General features: G+C 43.8%; 1 protein-coding gene across 4 annotated transcripts in view; it reads left to right on the forward strand.

The window, feature by feature from the left end:
• RARB (retinoic acid receptor beta) overlaps positions 1-21576 on the forward strand; it is a 794145-nt gene that overhangs the window by 312254 nt on the left and 460315 nt on the right. The window contains exon 4 of one of the 4 annotated variants that reach the window (XR_016233336.1): positions 4479-4498. The exons of the other annotated variants lie outside the window; for them this stretch is intronic. The gene's annotated coding sequence lies outside the window, so the exon portion shown is untranslated. Of the gene's footprint in view, positions 1-4478; positions 4499-21576 lie in introns of those variants that run through there. 4 annotated transcript variants of the gene reach the window in all.

Here is a 21576-nt window from a genome sequence, read left to right on the forward strand (position 1 = left end):
CTGATACTCGATTTCAAAAAGTTTGTACAAGAGAGGTTTATCGCCTCCCAGCTTCTCTTCCCAGAGCTAACGTCAGTCTTTCCCTTCTTTCATTCTCTGCAGGACCCAAATGGGAAGCCCTTTCTAGCACAAAGTGCTTCTGACCATGAGAGAAGCATCTGTGTTAAGGTCAGCCATTGCTACTCCAATTACAAACGCTAACAGCATATTTGTATAGCAGTTTGCCATTTTGTGCTTCCCTGGGTGTTAGTGTGTTTGAACATCAGAGAAGCCCTATGAGGTTAGGAGGATTGTTATTTTTTTTTTTATAATTTATTTGAAAGGCAGACAAAGTAACTAATCTTTGTATCCACTGGATCACTCCCCAGACACCACCCATATCAGCCAGTGTACCACCAGGTGGGAACCAGAACCAAGGAATCTGATGCACATCTCCCATATGGTGGCATCAGGTGCTGCGTCTCCCGGTGTGCAATACCAGGAAGCAGCCTCAGAACTGGAGCCAGGCCTTGAACGTAGGAACTCCTATATGTGATACAGGCATCCCAAGTAGTGTCCCCATTTTTATGCAAAACACCCACTCAAAAACATTGCAGACTTTTCTTGACAGGTGAGAAAAGTCAGCATGCAAGGATTTTTGTGGCTTGCCCACATTAAAACATATCCTAATCACAGGAGACAGTGTCTGTTAGAATCCTTACAGCGTATTAGGGATTGAGTTCTGGTGCTGTTCCTGCATTGGTGCATCTAATCCTCACGGAAATAGAGATGGGTACTTTTATTTATTTTTTTTTTAGAAAAGATTTACTTATTTGAAAGTTAGAATTAGGGGAGGAGGGAGAGCCTCAGGTTTATTCTAAAGATGGCCACACAGCCAAGCAGGGAGCTTCCTCCAGGTCTCCCACATGGTTGGCAAGGGCCCAAAACCTTGGACCATCTTCTGCCTTTCCCAGGCCATTAGCAGGGAGCAGGCAGGACTCAAACTGACACCCATACGTGATGTCAGTATCGCAGGTGTCAGCTTTACCCACTGCACCGCAATGCTGGCCCCAAGTTATTTACTTTATTTCCTCATTGCGAAGATGATGGAATGAAAAATAAGTAAGTGAAATAACTCCATCTAAGTTTCATGAATGTTAGGAAGGAGGATCTCAAGGTTTGGCTGATCAATGCTCTAAGGCACTGTGGCACAGTATTCTATAAAGTGTAACGAAGTAGTTCTGGAAAATGCACCATTATTTTAGACACCAACAAGAAGTTACAAATACTGCCAATGAAACTTGGCACAGTGCTTTCGTTGAGTTTTTATTTTTAACATGGATAGAGTTCTTTTAGATACAGGTTTTTATCAAGTTTTACACTTAACCGTGCATACAAGGGGAAGTATAAGTGAAATAAGTTGGCTGAGATTTTCCTAAATGTCTTCACACTTGGAGATGGATTATTCTTGACTATTTTTCAAGCCAGAATCACTGATTACTCCCAGATGATCACCCTGTATGATATCAAGAACATGTGTGTACCTGTGCTTATCTTAAAAGAGTGTTCTGTTTTTCTCCAGGATTTTGTGACCTAAACTTCTGATACTGACTTTGCCAGTTTATAGGCACTGCCTAGGCAGTGACAACCACATTACAGCAGAACCCAGAGGGCAGGAACTATAAGCAGAAACATGAACAAGGAACAATATGTGGTTTAGAGGTTCACAGTTAGCCTTGCAATTTAAGATCTACTTAGAACACCCATGCTGCACATGGGAATGCGTGGGCTCAGGTCCTGTATCTGGCTCCTGACTCGAGCTTCCTGCTGTGTAGACTCTGGGAGGCAGCAGGTGATTACACAGGCAATTGAATCTACCACGAAGTGGGAGACCTGGATTGAGTTCCCAGTTCCTGGCTTTGGCCCAACCTTCTGGGCATTTGAAGAAATGGATGGGAACACTCTGGCATTTTCTCTCCCTCTCCCTTTCCTCACCCTTTGTTTCTCTGCCTCTCACATAAATAATTTTGAAACATATCCATGGTTTAGAATAAGTGACATGGTTTTCTGTCTGCTTGGTTAGAGGCAGAAAGAAGAATAAATCACAAGTACTTTGCATGGCTTCACTTATCTAGACAATGCACCCTAATCATAAAAGTCAAACTTTTTAAAAACAAAAATGATGCCCATTTTTAAAAGCTTTGTTTGCAGGTATTCTCTGGTTTTCTATGAAGGGACCTTTTAAAGATTGAAAGAAGAGCATAGAAACAAGACAGAGTTATTGGCAAAGGTGTACAGATACACAAGTAGGTTGATCAGCGTTGATAGAAAAAAACTATGAATTGGAAAGGGAAAGATGATTCATACTGCACTAAAATGTTAAAGAAAAATGAGTATAAAATGTCCTAGATGTGTTGATCCAGCTGTGAAGTTAATTAAATATTACGGTCCTGGTTGAACAAAAACAAAAACTGAGATTTCCTGGAGAGTACTATTTTCATTAAAAAAAAGATATTTGCTGTGATTTAAAAGAGTATTCCTTCCCTATAACAATTGCTATCAATCTGCTTTTCTATTTTTTATATTTTGTGTCTACCTGCAGGGGTAGATTAATAAACTAATTTGTGTTTTGTTAACCAAATCTCTTTAGTTACCATTATTTTGCAAATCATTAGTTGAGTGAAAAATTGTTGCTCGTAATGAAAATCAAATCTGGTAATAGCTGAACTGTTTTCTGAGCCAATGAAGAAATATTAAAGATATTTAACAGGGCTTTGGAATGAAAGGAAATCTTTCATCTGGTTAAAAATTCAAAAGCTCCTGTATGCCACACGACGTGTCATGGATTGAAACAGTGAAAACAAAGGGTGGAGGCAGCTGGCCTGGCTTTCGTTTCTGGCTCTGTTGCTTATTAGCTGAATCACCCCGGTTAGTGTTTTCTGTTGATGTGTTTGTTTTTCGCCTTTGCTGTGCCTTGTGTAAAATCAGAGTCCTTAGAGTACCTTCCTAACAGGTTTGTCCTGAGACTCACATCAGCAAATACAGGTAAAGGACTGGTGACAGTCACTTGGAAGTGGTAACTAGGATCGTCATGTGGTAACAGCAGACACAGTTACTCTGTCAACCAAAAGACTTATTTCCCTGAAAACTTGAGTCTCTGTTTTTCCCAGTAAAAACGTATTCTGCCTTTGGGGCAGAAAAGGTGACCAATTTCAGACTGTGTTAGGATTGAGTGTGTCATCTCAAACTGGGTTCTTGGTTTTTATGCTATCGTGATATCCAGGGTAAAGGAATCGGAACATCGCTAGGGACGGATTGCACTTGAACCATCACTGCCTCTCCCTGGTGTGAGTCATGTAGTCACTGTCACATCTGAAGCGTGATTGCCATTTGGCAGACTTTTCTCGTGAGCAGGTTTTTCTCGTGTGGCCTTCAAAGTTACTGATACCACATGAAGATTGAATTCTATCTTATGCCATTGTTTAAAAATCAGGTAGTGAGAATTTGGGGCAGGTGGAATAAAGGTCTTTAGGAGTCCATTGTGTCTTTACATTTCCTTATTTCTGTGCTTGTTTGGTCTAAACCTAATAGGTTTAGAAGAGTATTCCCCCAAATTCTTTAAGTGTTATATTGAGCCTAACTTTCTGTGATAGGAGGAGGTTTTTTGCTCCATTTGTATCACTAAGTCAGGATCTAGATTTTTAATCTTCATTTAAATAGATACGCAGTATACAGCTAGTGACTATCATATTGGAGAGCACATTTCAAATGGTTCTTCATCTCATTTCTATTTTCTTGGGAATCAGAAATAACCTCACTTATCTGGACATCGAATTTTTAGGGAAAAATAGGCATTCATCTGCTAGCTGGGAACCAGAGATAACTGGGAAAAAGCTCAAAATGGTAAAAAAAAAAAGGGGGGGGGAGGCCATTATTATTACCCTACGAAATATGCTACAAGTGATTCTCTGTGATATCAGTGCTGTTCTCAACAAGACAAGTTGAGCCACTCTGGGACTGTCATGTAAACAATCGGGTGTAAAATAAAACAGCAAGAAAAGCCAGAAACACATTGATGTCAGCAAGAAGATATAACTGAATGGCAGAAGGAAAAAGAGCAAAGACTTTTTTAATAGCAAGTACTGTATTAAGTCATTTTTTGAGACAGCCAGTGTATGAAGCACAAATAAAAACGAAATAAAACAGAAAAAGTAGGCATGTGCACTATAAGGACATGTCAGTCTGGGGCCATGCACCAAGGGAAAGCTCAGCTCAGAGCAAACCCTAGAGAACAACATAGTGTCAAGAACAGCATTTGTAACGTTAAAACTAATTTGTCAGGAAAAGGCCTTTATGAGCTTGGAAAATCCATTTTGTAAAGTGTAAAATTCCAGATGTGTCACAGAAAATGTTTAGCAAAGTCCTGGCATTTGGAAGGATAAGCAACATGAATAGGTGGGACCACCCCTTCCCTGACCCAAACTTCTTGAATTTTGCAGCCTTCATTTGTGACTGCTCCTAGAAAAGCAGAGAAATAGGCAAGAGAAGACCCTCAGGATTAAAAGCAGTTCCTGGACCGCTGGTTCCTCAGCATGCCAAGAGAGTCAACTAAACCATTGAAGGCACAAGTCGTGACAGGAAGCTTTATTCAAAGGGCATTTTAAAGACCCTGTTGAAGATAGTATTCACAGGGTTAACTGCATGATTAATTCTTAGCAAAATCCAAGGCTGTAACCCAAGGAAGTCATTTTCTCACCTTATACTTTTATATTTTTTTAAAGAACTGATGTACAGAAATTAAGATGGCAGTCCCTAGTTCAATGATTTTTACCTTAACTAAGACATCTAATTTGCATTTTTATAACCATAACCCATAAAGAATATTGGATTGTTTTGTTCTATAGATGGTAGGATTTCAGGATTACTAGTCAGTAACTGCATGAAAATAACTACATCACCAATTATGTGACAGTGATGGAAATAGATATCAAAGACAACAATAGAGGAACCAGTGCAAAGCTGAAGATAACATGTGCCAAACACCTTCCACTAATAGTCTACCTTGTGGACAGTCTGTTAAACCGAGGAGGGAAGATGATGGAATAAGGTGTGGGTATAACTGGATTCAGACCCTAAAGGACAGGGAGAATTTGGGCATGGAGAGGAAGGGTCTTGACATAGCCAGTATTGGCTTGCAAGTTGCTTTCATGAACAGTCAGAGAGGGACTAGTGGTGGCCACAGACCACTGAGGAAGCAAGTAGAGGGCCAGACACTCCTATTTGGAGAATTGGTGCAAGGTTGATCATAGCACCAAATATCAAGTAGATTTGTTGGGAGCATGAAATAGTCAATTATTTGATTGCACCTAGCTTGCTGAAGGAGAAAATATTAAAGGAAGAGCAACAGACAGATCTTCAAACTGTGAAATCACTGAAGTGTTCATTGTTTTCAGATGAAGGATGGCTAGTATCAGGCTATTTAACGTCCACCCAAAGCCCTATTATTTCTTCAAACACTCAACATGTCTACCATTTCAAAAGATCGTTCACTGTGGCTGAATCTTTTTGAAAGAACAGCCTTGAACAGCCAAAGAAAATAAACTTGAAGAACTTAAAATTCAAGGCATTTTTAATGCAGCTGGAATGCTTAAAATTTCTCACATAGGAAATAGCTTGATGTTGGAAGCTGTGTTCTCTGCCTCAATAGTTAAATGAAACCAGTAAAAGATAGGATTTCTCTCTCCTCCTCTTCAGCTTTGAAAAGCTTGGCAATGTGAAATTCAGTAATGCCGGGCTAAGTATATTGTGAGGCTTGATTTGACCAGAATTTTAGAGTGACTTAAAGAAGAGCCCAATGAAATAGGTTAGGTCAGGTAAAGGAAGCAATGGGGCTTTTGTTTTAGTACAAAATTTTCTCACTTTCCATGTTAATAAAGTTTGAAGAACTTTACATATTATAAGTGCATTGTTATTGCATTTGACTATGAATCTGAATTTCCAGGGGAGAGTGAAACCTTAGCACAGTTTTTTTCCAGAGCTATGAAGGCCTCCTGCTTGTAGATTTGTGTGTTGCCCTTTGAATCACTGTGTCATAAGAAGCCGCACACTCCTGTTGAGGTCCCACTGACATTTCACAGAGACTGTTGGCCCTCCTTCTAATCCCTCCTGACACCTGTCTTTTCAGGCCATGACTGAGAGGCGGAAGCACTGTGTGAGGCTGAAGGTAAGGGTTAGTTGCCTTTCAAAGAAGCTTCTGCTTTGGAAAGACTTGAGCTCTCTGAAACAGCCAAACTCAAAACATCCTTTTCACCTCGGATCAAACTGAAGATCTCTTTCAGGGAGGCATGGTCAGGCAAGCAAAGAGATAAGAGTGTGGCAGAACAAGTCGGGAAGGCTTTGTTTTGACTTCAGATGATACACCTCGGGGTTACTGGGAATTCCAGTCTTCAGGGAGCTTAAAGGCAGCCTCTCAAGCAGTCCTCGAACATCTGGCATGGCCCAGGAGTCGGTGGAAACTGTTGGGAAATGCTCGAATTACAGTTGTGCGTAGATGAAAGCAGATACAGCCATGAAGAAATGAAAGATAGCTGTTTGTATCTTGCCTCCAGGCTGTGACACGTAACCTTTTCAAGTAGTAGCATCATTGAGATGTTGTTTAAATGCCAAAGGAAAGTCCTGCCAGTGCCAGGTTGAACGTTGCTTCAAAAAGCATTGCTCATTCCATCCCACCTATGGTTTCGTGTGCAAAACAGTGCAACACCGGCGTTCAACTTGCGTTTACATTTGACTTACATTTAAGCTTTAAAACTCGGCATTCTAGTAAGTAATGTGATTCCTCATCCTGAGTAAATTTGAGCATGAGTGGATATTTCAGATTCAACCATAATTTGTTTCTGACCAAAGAAAATAAAGATGGATGTTCAAGATTATTTTACATTTAATACAGTTACCGCTTATCTGTGGAAATTGCCACTCTGATCTATCACCACAGGTTGTTAAGACACCTTTCAGGAAAAAAAAAGAACCATTAGGTTCAACCTTAACTGCTGTGAATTAAAGTACTAAGAATTCTGTATTGAAAAATGTATCTTTTAAGATCCTATACCAAATGTGGTTCTTTAAGAGATTATTCGAAGATACTATGATGAAATTCATAGAACTAGGAAACCTAAATGCTCTCGGGAGGCATTGCCTTTTCTTGGAAGACAGTTCTGCCACTACCCTAATCCAGCACACCGGACGCATTAATATGGTACAAATCGAATCAGCTCGGAGATCGCTGGCTTGGTTTTAGCTCGAGACTTCTAGTGTTTTCAGCAGAAGCACCTGACCCATTTGTACTGACCCAGTTCACTCACTTCCCAGGTGGCTCCCGGTCAGTAGAATGAGTGCCAGTTTCATTCATTAATACCTTGCCACCCATTGTCCGGGAGTAGCTGGAGCCTTGGGAGACTGACACATTGAGCCAGTTTTAATGAAGAGAAAAGGAACAGGGTGCTCATTTCAATGCTGTGCTTTAACTCCGTTCGAGCATTCTCTGATTTAGGGGTTTCCCTGTTTGATCACGAATAGCTTCCTGTACTTCTGCATCTAAATTAGGACTTTCAACAAGTAAATCCTATTTTCTTAGTAAGAGCTTTCTACTGCTAGGAATCCTAAGGTGAGTTTCTTTTTAGGAAGTAGAGATCAGTTTGGGAACTCCAGATTTTATTAAATGAAGCTGCCTGGACAAAGAATAAATTCTCTGCTTTACCTTCCTTGTACACATAATGTAATGGCATGGCTAATGGGGGAGTGGGGTATATGTGCTTGGCAGATTTGTGGGTTTTAAGTTTGGGTGTCAGAAATACTAAATAAGGGGACTTCAAAAAGTTCATAGAAAATGTGTATTATGGAGAAACAGCCATGGATTTCTGAAATTTTTGCAGCACCAGAAACTTTTAATTCCATTTCTCCGTTCCATGAATGTTTTTCTGAAAGAGGAACTGAATGCAGGCAGAAAAGCTGAGCGGCATTTATTCCAAGTAGAAGGTAGCCTGGGGTGGCCGCCGACAGCAGGTGAATCCTCTCCGGCCCGGGTATTCTTGGCTGGTGTTGCTGTGTAGGAGCCTGCCTAGACATTCTCCCGACTCAGCTGGCGGTCCCTTAGAGGTTAGCAGTGAGCTGGCAGCTGCTAACACGCGGAAGCAGATTGGAAGAGGCAGCTTTTGAGCTGCTCTGGCTGTAGGATGAAGGGGAGTTACTGAGGAACCCTAAGAACTGGATTTCCTGTGTAAATCCCAACTAGAAACCATTAGCGTTTTTCTCCAACTTTGCTAAAACCCCTTTACCGTGCAACTCAGCCAAGCCGTGTGATTTAGCCTGGCCAAATGTTTAGACTCCAATCAAGGTCCACCTGATCCATTTGTGGGGCAGCGTTCCAAAGGTGTGTGTCCCGCAAGCTCAGGTGAGAGTTGGGTAACCTGTCGCCTTGCTGTCCTAGCAGTGCTACTGCTGCTTAAGCCAGAGGAGCTTCCAGAATGCCGTATTAGCCTCTAGTCTTTACTGGCTCTCCTTGTCCTTGAACCTGAGTAACCCACAGCAGTCCCTCATTCAGACCTGCACGCAGTGTAGCTCGGGGTGAGCCTGTGTGCTCTGGAACAAGGCTGCCTGGGTTGCCAGCATGGGTTGTCATGCTTCCCTGGCCCTTGAACTTCTGTAAATGTAAACAAGTTGGCTGGCTTCTTCAAGTCCTCAGTTTTCTAGTATGTTCGATGGGTTTTTGTGAGAGTGGAAGGAGGTGAAGTGCTGGCAGGTGTTCAGCCTCAAAGGGAACAAGTTAGCACAGCGCTTCAAGGTGATGGCCCATCACCTTCCTCTCCCTGGCTCACTTCCTCTCCCTGCGGCTCTGAATGGGAGAAGCCAGCCCACTTGCCCTTCTGCGAAAGCTACTTTGCTGTAGAAACGAATTGGCCTTCCTCTTTAACTCTCCGGGTGGGATGCGCTGTCCCTGACAACCTTCACTTCCAACTTTGAGCAAAATTCAGAGAGCAGCTACTTCCACGTGGTTTCCAGCCTCAAGGACTGTGTAGTCTGGCAGGGGTGGTGGAACCTGAGTATTTCAAAATCTCGTTTCAAGCAGGAGATGGCAGGGAATTTAAAACACGCGGTTCAGACCTGGTTTGCGTGATGAACCAGGAAGTCTTGTTCAAGGAAGAGCATGGCCACCCTTGAGGAGAAGATGCCGGTCTTTCCCCAGAGTCACAAGCAGAGAAAAGACGGCAGTGTAGGAGAGGTTATGGAGCCAAAGGAGTGATAAATACTCAAGGAGAGGCCAATGCTAATTACCCTGAATTAAGAGTTACATAATAAGTATGTATTGAATCATCATGCCGAACTCCATACATAAGTCCAATTATTATGACAGTTACTGATAAATATAAAAATTTTCTTCCAAGCCAAAAAAAAAAGTTGGGGGGAGCGGGCAGAGGCATGTACTACAACCCAAGCTGTTCCCAAAACATGACATGGTGGCAGGGAAGAAGGTCACCCAAGAGTTAGAGGCGAAAGTTCTATGGTTAAATACTTCAGACCTAATCCATATAGTTCAAGCTTTAAAGAACAAATCAACAATTGGCATGGTGATGTGTAAAGGCCACAAAAGAAAAATTTGGCTAGAATTGTGCTTGCTTCGGTGAACACCTGGGTCCCTGGTGCAGTGCCAGATGTCATCAGGCTCGTCGGAGCTGATGTTAACACTAGGTGGACCTAGCTGTGTTCTCCTGTGGGGAACACCACGGCCAGCCTTGCCACTGGCTTCATAGGCTCAGCATTTGGTATGCGTGGGGAATGAATAATGCTACACTGTACTCCCTGTCTTTACAAGCACGCAGTCAAGTTCATGAACAATAAATGGAGTCAATGCAGGAATTTTTGTGGCCTGGTATCACAACTCAGGGCTCTGTGCACCCAGCTTGACGAGCGCTTTCTATGATAGCACAGAAGTTCATGAGCCTAAGTTTTTAAACACCACCTTTCAGGACGTGAAGGCACAGTGGCACACGCAGACCTGCGGTGGCTTTGTCCTTGCACCCAGCGTGATGTGGGCTCCATTGTTAGCGGCAGAGGAACCATCAGCTCCTCTTCAGGCCCTTATGTGGACTGGTTATCTCAGCATCTAATTTATAGGTTTCAATTGCTTTATTGGCTCCCTGTAAAGCAAAATATTGACAATAAAATTGCTATTTTTGTCCTACAAGCCGCTGCATGGTCTTTGTTCCTCTGTGTTTTAATGGATACACGTTCCTCTCTTCCAACTGCCTCGCTGTTCCCCTGACAAAAAGCCACAGCAAATGGCGATTCCAGAATAATGTCTGTAATCTTTACCAGCAAACTGTCTATCCTGCTGACCCTGTGGAAAATGAAGAACATATTGAATATATCACGGAACAAATTAAGGGTGTGATGCTTAATGCAGCCAAGGAAGTGATCATAATGCCATATGTCTGGGAGCCTTGAGTGATTCTTAGCGCTCCAGCTCATAGAGTTCAGTCATACTGAACAGTGTAAATTTCCAAAAAGAAAAAGGACTTGTGCAGCTCAGCACTCCCTGTTTCCCAAGCTCACTAAAAGGATGAATCTCGCTCCTTCTGATTGCTCCAGGGGTCACTGGGCATGAGGGAAAAGATAAGTCTGGCTTAGATGGCTCAGACATCTGTCTGTCCTCCAGGCTCCCACTGACTGGAAAAACTGGAAGGTCACTAGTTGTCTTCTGCCTTGCCAAAAATGTCATGCCTAAGAGACATACTGATTAAGCTAAGAATACACAGGTCCCAGAGTCGGCAAGCCTGCATTCGAATCTTGGCCTGGCACCTCCTGTATCTGGGACCTTAGACAGGTGTCCTGTCTACTCAGACATCCTTAGAACTGTGTATAGAATCACTGCTTATTTGTCAGCCTCTCCTCATATAGCTGCTCAATTGGTTCAGGAGGTGGGAAATTTTTCTTATAACCAGTCAGTTTTGGGGTTATGTGTTCCACATAACAACCGGGCCATAACTCTTTAGTTCCAGCGTCGAAGGGTGATGAGTAGCCACAGACAATGTAAAGCAGAGGAACATGGCTGTGTTCCAACCAAGCTTCGGTCACAAAATCATGGGCTAGAGGATTTGGCCTGGAGAACATAATTGTACAACTTCTGAATTCGTTCCTTTTGCTGTCTCAGCTCTTTACGTAAGCTGTGGTTCTGCATCTGGGCTTCTACCCTCCAGCTTCTGCCTTTGCAGCTGCTGTCAGACCTGCAAAGCACTCGCTAGAGATGTTTCTTAAACAGTGGTGGGACTGGGTGCTTTTGGCCTGGTAGGTAATCCACCATTTGTGATACCTGCATCCCGTATGGGAATACCTGAGTTTGAATCCCAGCTCTGCTCCCAATTCCAACTTCTAATGTGCACCTGATGGCTTAGAGACTTGGTCCCCTGGCACCCATGTAGGAGAAGCGGATTGAGTCTCAGATACCTGACCCAGCCCCATCCTGCAGGCATTCGGGAGATTGAACCAGTGAGTGGAAGATCTCCATTCCTTTCAAATCAATCAGTCCATAAGTAAGTAATATGAGTGCATGTCCTGAATTTTGGCAGATGATGCTAATGAGCATCCCAACGTGAAAACCCCTGCTCCTGTTTCCCTAAACTCAGCTGATAAGGGAATTCACTGGGGGCATTCATTATCTAAAAAGAAGAAAACATCACTCAGGCGCCTGATCTGCACATTTGGTCTCAATTCTGGGCTAGGACCGAAGCATCTGTATTTGAAACAAGTGTTTCAGGTGATTTTTTTTTTTTTCGACAGGCAGAGTGGACAGTGAGAGAGAGAAAGGTCTTCCTTTTGCCGTTGGTTCACCCTCCAATGGCCCCCGCGGCTGGCGCACCACGCTGATCCGAAGGCAGGAGCCAGGTGCTTCTCCTGGTCTCCCATCAGGTGCAGGGCCCAAGCACTTGGGCCATCCTCCACTGCACTCCCGGGCCACAGCAGAGAGCTGGCCTGGAAGAGGGGCAACCGGGACAGAATCCGGCACCCCGACCGGGACTAGAACCTGGTGTGCCAGTGCCACAAGGCGGAGGATTAGCCTAGTGAACCACGGCGCCGGCCTCCAGGTGATTCTTACCTTCAGAGAAGTCCAGGCGCCTTGATCTCTCATCATCATTCTTTCCATAAAATATTATCTGCTCTGTAGTTTCTCCCCTGTGTGGAGGCCGGGAGACTCTGCTAAGCCCATGAGCTCATCCATGCAGGGTTGCTCCAGAACACTGAACCCTGGGTCTCCTCACCTGATGCACAGCCAATGATCACTGATATAAGTGGTAGAAGAAAGTATTTGCAAAGCACAGAGCAGGGAACAAAGCAACTCTTGCTTCATTTCCAGTTTCCTTGAGGCGTTAGAAGTAAAGATTCTTAGAGATTGAAGCTGGGGTTGAGAGGTGAGGTTTTTAGCTTCTGTGCAGGTCTCTGGTTGGTCCACAGTGTTCAAGGTCCTCCTTTGATTGGTCATTTTTACCATGTTTTTTTTGGGGAATTTTGATAGCAAAGTGAGCTACAGTCAGTCAGGTGGTGTTTACTACTTGTCCAGAATCTGTGCTTCTTGGTAAAATTCCTCAAGATAAGACCCATTATCAAGGTGATCAAGATGTCATCAGTAGAGGAGATAAATGAGATCATGAGTCTTGTGATCAGGGCCCTGTGGGACTGGCTGCCCCACACTCAGTGCAGCGAATTAATTTTAATAAGATGCTGATTTGCAAAACAAGTTCAAGCTAAGGGAAGACAACTGGGAGACGGGGGCTTGATAGCATAGAGTATCTGCTTCAAAGACACTGTGTAGGGGCTGGGTTTCAGGATCAGCCCTTGTTCTTACACTCTGTGGTCACTTTCTGAGGATGCTGTGTACCAATCATAGGAGTTACTTCTAGAGTTGAAGTTTCAAATATTCCAGTCTAGAAAACATGGCTGCCGTGTGTCCAAGGTTTTTCTGGGTGGTTGTGTTGAAGTATTGTTCTATTTTCAGAATTCGAGTCCTAGTTTTAAAAGAAATAGGAGTGGTTTCTCCACCCATTGAGTTGGTTTGGGGCCAGGAAAGCTTTCTGTTATTTCTTAGGTATGAAGGATAAACAGGCATCAGAGAAGATCTGACACTGGCTTACAAGTGCTGATAACTTCTAACTAGTGTAAGGAATACTTGGGATATTTCCCATGTTACCTTCTGCTTCGTGGTCTAGAAAAGCTATTCACTCTCCCAGCTCCCCTTGAAGTGGAGGACTGGCCATGCCACACAGTTATGACCGATGAGACATAAGCTGAAATATACGGGGTTCTTTTAAGAAAGTTCTGGGGGCTGGCGCTGTGGCTCACTTGGTTAATCCTCCGCCTGCAGCACCAGCATCCCATATGAATGCCGGGTTCTAGTCCCGGTTACTCCTCTTCCAGTCCAGTTCTCTTCTGTGGCCTGGGAGGACAGTGGAGGATGGCCCAAGTGCTTGGGCCCCTGCACTCGCATGAGAGACCAGGAAGAAGCTCCTGGCTTCGGAACAGCACAGTGCTGGCCGTAGCGGCCATTTGGGGAGTGAACCAACAGAAGGAAGATCTTCTTCTCTGTCTCCCTCTCCGTCTATAACCCTACCTGTCAAATAAATAATTAAAGCTCTGGTTTTCCTGGTACAATGAGTACATCACTTCAATGACTCCTCTTCCTTATTCCTGTACTGGATATAGATGCTGCCTTTGACCATGAAGCAAAACCAACGTGTTAATGAAGGTAGAATGCTAATGGATCTGGGATATTTAATGATTTTTTTGAAGTATATTCCTTCTCTGGTCTGCCTTTTGTCTCAGACTACTTCTAAACATATTTTCATTTTTTGGAGAAAGAAAAATATTTTCCATCTGCTGGCTTACTTCTCAAATGCCTGCTGCAACTGGGGCTGAGTTTGGACAAAGCAAGCCAACCGGAACTCAATCTAGGTCTCCCATGCTGGTGGCAGGGACCCAAGTTCTGAGCCATCATCTGCTGCCTCCTAGAGTGCATTTTAATGGGAAGCTGGAGTTAGAAGCAGAGCCAGAACTCATACCCAGGAACTCGGGTATGGGGTAACGGCTTCCAGCCGGAATCTTAGCTGCACCAAACACCTGCTCTCAGACTGCTGTTTAAGTGACCTTGGCAAGCAGTTTTGCTGCTTAAACCACTCAAACTGTAACTTAGAGGCAAAAGAATTCTTTTATTTGAATTTATCTGAAAGGCAGGAGTAAGAGAAGGAAAGAGACAAATAGATCTGCCATCCTCTAGTTCACCTTGCAAATGGCCATGACAGCCAGAGCTGGGCTGGTCTAGAGAGACAGTTGCTTCTTCCAGTTTTCCCATGTGGGTGCAGGGGCCCTAGGACTTGGGCCATCCTCTACTGCATTCTCAGGCACATAAGCAGGGAGCTGCATCAGGAGTGGAGCATCCAGGACTGAAAGTTTCCCATAAGGGATGCTGGCATCACAGGCAGGGGCTTTACTTGCTGCACCACACCCCCAGCCCTGTACTGAAATAATTCTTAACTGTGCTACTTAAGCTATGCCTTCCTGTATTACAGACAGTGTGATGGTTAATAAACATTAACACCCTAACACCAGGGAGCTTCAGAAGTCCATTAAAGAGAATGGAATTAAAATACCTATTTTCCAGGAACCTGTTGAAACCCCCATGTTTATTGATATAAGTGCTCAGAATGAGTGAGCAATGAGGGTCCTTAGCAACGCTGAAAAAAAAAAAACTGTGTAGACCACTGGCCAGAGGCAGGAACGCTTCAGTTTTGAAAGAAAATGTATGTGGCAGCTACTTCTCAAAAAATAGTTCTTAAATGATCTTATAAATTACAACCTTGCTAGGTTGCAGAATCATTGGATCAGTGGATCTTGCTGAATTCCCTGGGTTTAAATCAAAAGAAATGGCTCTTCCAGAGATTTTGATGGCTTTCGTTCTTGGATCTTCTTTTAGTTAGGTTTACAGGGGCCACCCCGATGGTATTTCCTGAGACGGTCACTAATAGCTAGATAAGCAAGATGACAGACTAAGAGGCATCACTTTGTTCCAGGTGGTGCCGTGGAAAATACAGGGGCGGATCCTGCATTAAAGCCTTTTGGCTTTGTGATCTTGAGTGTATTATCTGATGCCCCGGTGCCTCAGTTTCCCCATGTGTCCCATATGGATAATGCTTCTTAGCATTACTGAAAGGATTGAACAGAATTATATATGAAAAGGGTACCTGTCACCAAGCCTTGTAATGTATGCTCTGTTGCCAAACAGTCGTCCTCCAGTTTTAATGCCCTAGCTTGAATGTCCATCCTTTACAGCTTGCTTAACCTCTGGAAGAGGCTCTGAGTGGCTTCTTCCTCTATCTTTTTCTACTTTATCGCCTTCCTCTTGGCAAACTTCAAACGTTCCTCCCTCTGTGGGTCTGTGTTCACAGCCTCTGAGCAGTAGAAAGATACAAGAAAGTGAAGAATTACTTTTAGCCCAGTTTGCTAAGGAGATAAACTGAAAACCATCCAGCAACATGACCATCCCATCAACTTTTTTTGAACTTTCTCCAGAGATAATACTCATGAGCAGGGAAGCATTAATTACCACCTGTATACATTTTGGAGAGAGGAGGGAGATAAGTGGTGGACAAAGGGAGGATGATGTAGTCTGTAGAAAACATAGACGAGTATGTCAAAAATATTTGGAAAATATAATTAAAGTATAAAATTTCGGTAAAATTTTTAAAATAATGCATAGCTTTTCCATAATACACATTTTCCTTGAACTTGTTGAAGATACAGGGGCATTCTTCATGAAGAATGTTTCTATTTGATGATTGTTGTCAAAATTACTAGAAAACTAATTCATAAACAGAACCACTTATGTGGTTTGTTAACTGCAATTGTTCACAGGAATTTTCATATATAAATATGTAATCTATAGAATTGCAAATGCCTTAGAATAAAAAGCACATATGCCTATCCGGTTTACCCAAAAACATTGTGGTGGACAAATGACTTCTGAGCCATTTCCATCGTCTGCTAGGTGGATGATGTTCACCCACACACACACACACGAGTTGCCTGGCGAAGAGGCTTTCTGGGAATATGCCACATTCAAGTGCCCCATGTCACACTGATGCTAATACCACGTCAGTAAGAGGCAAGATAGAATCATCCTGTAGTAAACTGTGTCTTGTTGTCTCCCTCCCCCACCCACGTGCTACACCCACAGCTCATATGCTTTATCTCTGTATGAATTGGATTCACGTACATTGGAACCTACCCCCTTCCCTGTTAAAGGAAGAGTTTCTGTGTATCTTTGCTGGTTACAAACGTCCTCAAAAGAGGCAGTTGGCAGAAGAATGCTGTTTATAAACTTAATGCCATTCTAACACTCTCTGTGTGCACAGCAGAACGTTTTGTGAAAATTCTTCAACTTTCCATCAGATGGAAAGTTTCAGTGCATAGCATGACGAAAGAGCAAGTGCTCAACCAAGATTGGTTTGTGTGATAGCGTAGGAGCAAGTGGAGGACTGTTTCAGAGGAGAGGGTCACCAAGGGAGCAGAAGCCCCTGTAGCGCCTGACCCTGGCTGGTCCCATGCAGCCTGCCCTCTGGACACTCAAGCCAGGGCAAAAGGAGAGCTGTGCCTGCTTGGTTCAGAAAGGGAGGGAGGGAGGCAATTGTGTGTAGATTCCTGGACATTCCAAAGAACAGATGCAAAAGGGATTGTTCTGTCCTGACTTGAAGTGGATTGTACACCTATTTTTTTGTTTGTTTACTCTCAAGAAATCCAGCAGTTTTCTCCCGTTCCCAGAGACAATCACCATTTGGGTGACCAGTCGGAGGTCAGACAGTAGTATGATGGCTACATATTCACAGTGATCTTTTCAAACAGAATCCCAGGAGACCAGGAAAGCGCTTCTGCGCTCTTGAAGGGAGAGGAACAATGTGTTACAGAAATAATCAGAAGGGCCCGAAGAAGTCAGTGCTTTAGAAGGTGCAGAAACACAAAGAGGCAGGACAACCGCGTTGGCTGTCTTTAGGAAAGGTGCCTGGACAACAGTTTGCTTGGGGACAAGGGATGTTAAAAACTGGACATCCACTACCCAAAAAGACTTTGTTGTTGTCGTTCCAAAGGCAGGGGTGTGGAAGCACTGAGTGCGGGTAAGCTGATCTCCACGATATTTTTCCACTCACAGAAGTGAGTGACTGTCTCCGTGGCTGTGTGTGTCTCTGCAGATCCCTCTTGGCTACGTTGGCCTGGAAAACCCATTTTGTGTTCTCTCTCTTATGGAGATACAGCTGGCCACGCCGCCCAGCCTGCCCCTTGGCTTGCGATTTGGCAGTCACTGGATGCAGGTGCTGCATATGTGAGTTACAGCGCCGCCTGCTTTGGGTTGGAGCAGGGAGGCCGGGGCTGCCTGGCAGTGGTTAGAGGCGCGGTATGAGGGCAGAGTGTCTGTCCTGCACAGTCATTTGGTTTCTCTGACTTCCTTTGCATTTTCCTGAGGCAGATGACAAAAATATTTTTCACTTAGCCTGCCTTGGAAAATTGTTTCTACCATTTCTTTAATCATTGGCAACAAAGCAAGCCTGCTTATAGCAGGGCAGGAAAAGAAATCAAGTCTCCATTCTCCAAAAAGAAATCTGCTAACATCTTGTAATACTTTTCCTTTAAAAGCGTCATTTCTTTCTCTCCAGTTGCCTTCCTCTCTTTGATCCATAAGGGTACACTAAGTTGAATCTATAAACAGAACCCGCTAATTAAGAGTAATTGCTTAGGAGATTGGTACAGACGATTCAGCATTATATGCGTGTTCTTCTCAGATATCCATTAGCTGCTAATAAGATACTACAGATGTGCCAGTCTGTTTCCTGTTTCCGTCTATTGTACCTTTATTGCCGTATATGGACCAATCGGACGGGCAGAACAATAAGTGGATGTCCTTTTGCTCCCTGAACATGTCTCAAAGGAATGTGGGTTATTAGATTGCTTTTTCTGTTTAGTTTCACATCAGTATGTTAATAAAGAAAACATAGCGCTGAGAAAGTTTTCTCTTGCGTTTCTTTTCTTCACTTCTGCTCCTTGAAACTAGTCGATTGTTTAATTAAATCCCTCTTTGTAGACTTTTTACCAGTACATAATGAAAGTATGCCGGGCATCGTGAGCAGAGGGAAAATGACAGTCTTGTCTTTCTCTCTCGAAAGTTTCCATCTAAATGTTTTAAGTACTTAAAAATTCAGCATGAATATCATGTTGCTATATTTGACTGATTTACACTTGAGGCTTGGTAAGAGGCCTATGAATTATTCATTCCCAAGCGATTCTATAAGCCAGAATACCAGAAATCATATCCCCTGTTGAAGTTTGTAAAGTGAAATAGTTTAAACACTCTCTAGATGAGCGAATGGCAGTAGAGTTTGGTTTTTCTCTGATTTCAAATTGCTGTGCTTCCAACTCTCTCGCCTTTTTATTTTAGGAAAACTTAGCTCAAGATTTTACCTTTTTTGCCCACAGACCTGGTTAACAAATTCTTAAGTGGGTACAAAATTTTAATTATACAGTTGATTAGTATTTAGTACCTTTTGTTTCTCTAAAGATCCCACAAGTTTTGATTCAATTACAAGGAAAAAAATCACTCATCAATGATCATTGATTCTTTATTTATGTGTAAGTGAAAGCAAATAGTCACCTACTACTCATTAGACTCAACTGAACACTGCACTTCGGAGAAAATATTTCATGAATCTCTGTGTGCATGCAGATGTGTGCTGACACATATATGGATATTTCAGAAACTTCATGGAAAAATAGGATCAAAAGAGAAGTTTATTTTGGTGGGGGCAAAGTTGGAAATCTGTAGTTCTTACAGTATACAATTTCCTGTTTCGGAAGCCCTTGCACATATGTGGATTTCAATTTTTTCTTGCATTCAGACTTCTTTTTTAATTCCATCGTCCCTACTATTTTTTGGACCCTTGTACATATGTACACAGTACGAACCATACATATGGACACGGTAATGAACCGACAGGGCTGCTTCATTAAAACTAAATATTTTCTAAAAACTCTCCTTAGCCCCTGCAATTTGAAGTCCACAAGTGTAAATCTTGGTGGCTAACCCTTCATCAGAGTCTATTGTAATAGTTTCAAACACTCGACAGAGCGCTGATGCTTTAACCTTTGTACCCAGCAGAATTCATTAAGCAAGAGCTGGTTGGCTTTGCTAGCAGATGATGCTTCCCAGGAAAATGAGGCTTCTGGAGTATGGGGCTGTGATGGTAGCTAGGAGCACGCTCTGTCCATTATTGTAAGTGGCATCATGACAAGGCCTTTGATGGGAATGGAAGGGGGAATTCCTCCGGGGAAAAGTAGAAGAGAATTTCGCAAGCATTGATAAGTGCCTTTGTTCCTACTCTCAGGGAATTCTCTGTTGCCTGGTTCAAATTAGTAGTCCAAACTGATAGTTACGTGTGTTGTCAATAGAGGAGGTGTATCTTGAACTCTGAGTCTTCACCAGGAATCATGGGTAGCAATTACACACACGCGCGCGTGCACACACACACACACACACACAAAGCATAGTGTTGTCAACTTCATTCCCAGACTCTACAAGGACTTCGAAAATCAGCTTAGCACAAAATCACTAGTGAAAGCTCTTATCTGCCAACATGGGGCCCAGCATCTCATTCTTCAGAATAGGCAGAGGCAATTTCTTCATTGAGTTGTTGGTATACAGTACCCCAACTGAAGCCCAAGTGTGTAACTTTTGCTGGACTAATCGGAATCTGTCAGCTCAGTGAAGTTTGGGCCTAGAAGTGATGCCTTGATTATCTCTGGGCATCAGAGCAATATAAAACAGTAGTAAGAGTAGAATGAAATTGCATTGCTATAATTAAATAATGTGAATGTTTTCTGATTTCTTATGATATTTGCTACTGTAGTTAGGAATCTTCTGTTTTGTTTTGTTTTTAAAGACTGACTTATTTATTTGAATGTCAGAGTTAAGGAGAAAGATCTTTCATCTATTGATTCCTTCCCCAAATGGCCACAACAACTGGAGCTGGGCTGATCCGGAGCCAGGAGCCAGGAGCTTCCTCTGGGTCTCCTACATGAGTGCAGGGGCCCAAGGACTTGGGTCATCCTCCACTACTTTCCCAGGCCCCAGCAGAGCACTGGATTGGCAGTAGAGCAGCTGGGACTCAAACTTGTGCCCATATTGGATGCCAGCGACCACAGGCAGATGCTTTACCTGTTATGTTACAGCTCTGGCCCTAAGAATCTTTTGTGTTTTTTTTCCTTAATAATCAAAAGCATTATTATTATTTTATTTCAGAGGTAGAGTCATAGACAGTGAGAAAAAGACAGAGAGAAAGGTCTTCCTTCTGTCGGTTCACTCCCCCAATGGCTGCCACGGCCAGAGCTGCACCAATCCGAAGCCAGGAGCCAGGTGCCTCCTTCTGGTCCCCCATGCAGGTGCAGAGGCTCAAGCACTTGGGCCATCCTCCACTGTACTCCAGGGCCACAGCAGAGAGCTGGACTGGAAGAGGAGTAACCGGGACTAGAACCGGCGCCCATATGGGATGCCAGCGCTACAGGCGGAGGATTAACCAAGTGAGCCACAGTGCTGGCCCTCAAATGCATTATTAAGTAATCGCTGTGATCAGAGCACAGGTGTAGGTACTAGGGTTGCGAGATTGCTGCCTTGGAAAGAGTTCCATTCCACGGGAGCCCAGGCTCTAAGGGAGGAGTCAGCAGACCTCAGTTTCTTGTTTTGTTTTGCTGGAGAAATTTTTGATGGATTCTGAAACCCATAGATCTTTTGAGAATGAAAAGAAGGAACAGGCTTGGTGGGACTCAGAACATGTACTAGGAGGCAGGAGTTGTGTGCAGCAGTCTGGACATTTTGTTTGTTCTAAGTGTGACTTCCAATTCAACATGAGTGTATTTATTTGAAAAGCAGAGAGGGGGAGGGAATGGGGGGAGGAAAAAGAGGGAGGTAGAGGGGGAGGAGGGAGGGAGAGAGAAGAGGAGACAGGGGTGCAGGGAGAGAGAGGGGAGGGGGAAGAGAGGGAGAGAGAGAGGCCCTACATCCCATCGTGGAGTGACTGAATCCAAGTTCTAGCCCTGCTCCTGATTCATGCTTCCTGCAAATGGGCACCTTGGGAGCCAACAGGTGATACCTCGAGGCCTTGGGTAGCTGCTACCTGTGTGGGAGACTGGTAGAGTTTTGGGGCTGCTGCCTTTGGTCTGATGCAGACCCGACTATTGTGGGCATTTGTGGAATGAACCAAGAGATGGAAGATCCCTCTCATTCTATCTCTCTCCCTCTTCACTTTCCCCCCTCTCTATCCCTCTCCCCCTCCATTCCCCCCTCCCCTCCAACTCCTCTCTCTCCCTTCCTTCTCTCCCCCTCCCTCCCTCCCTCTCTCCCTCTCTCCTCCCTCCCTCCCTGCCTCTCCCCCTCTGTCTCCCTCCCTCCCTCTCCTCCGTCTGCCTCTCTGCCTCTATCTACCCCCTCTATCCCTCTCTCTCCTCCTCCCCCTCTCCCTT

This window comes from Oryctolagus cuniculus, chromosome 4 (assembly GCF_051225735.1).
Source record: "Oryctolagus cuniculus isolate XC-2025 breed Fujian yellow rabbit chromosome 4, ASM5122573v1, whole genome shotgun sequence".
Taxonomy (NCBI): Eukaryota; Metazoa; Chordata; class Mammalia; order Lagomorpha; family Leporidae; genus Oryctolagus; species Oryctolagus cuniculus.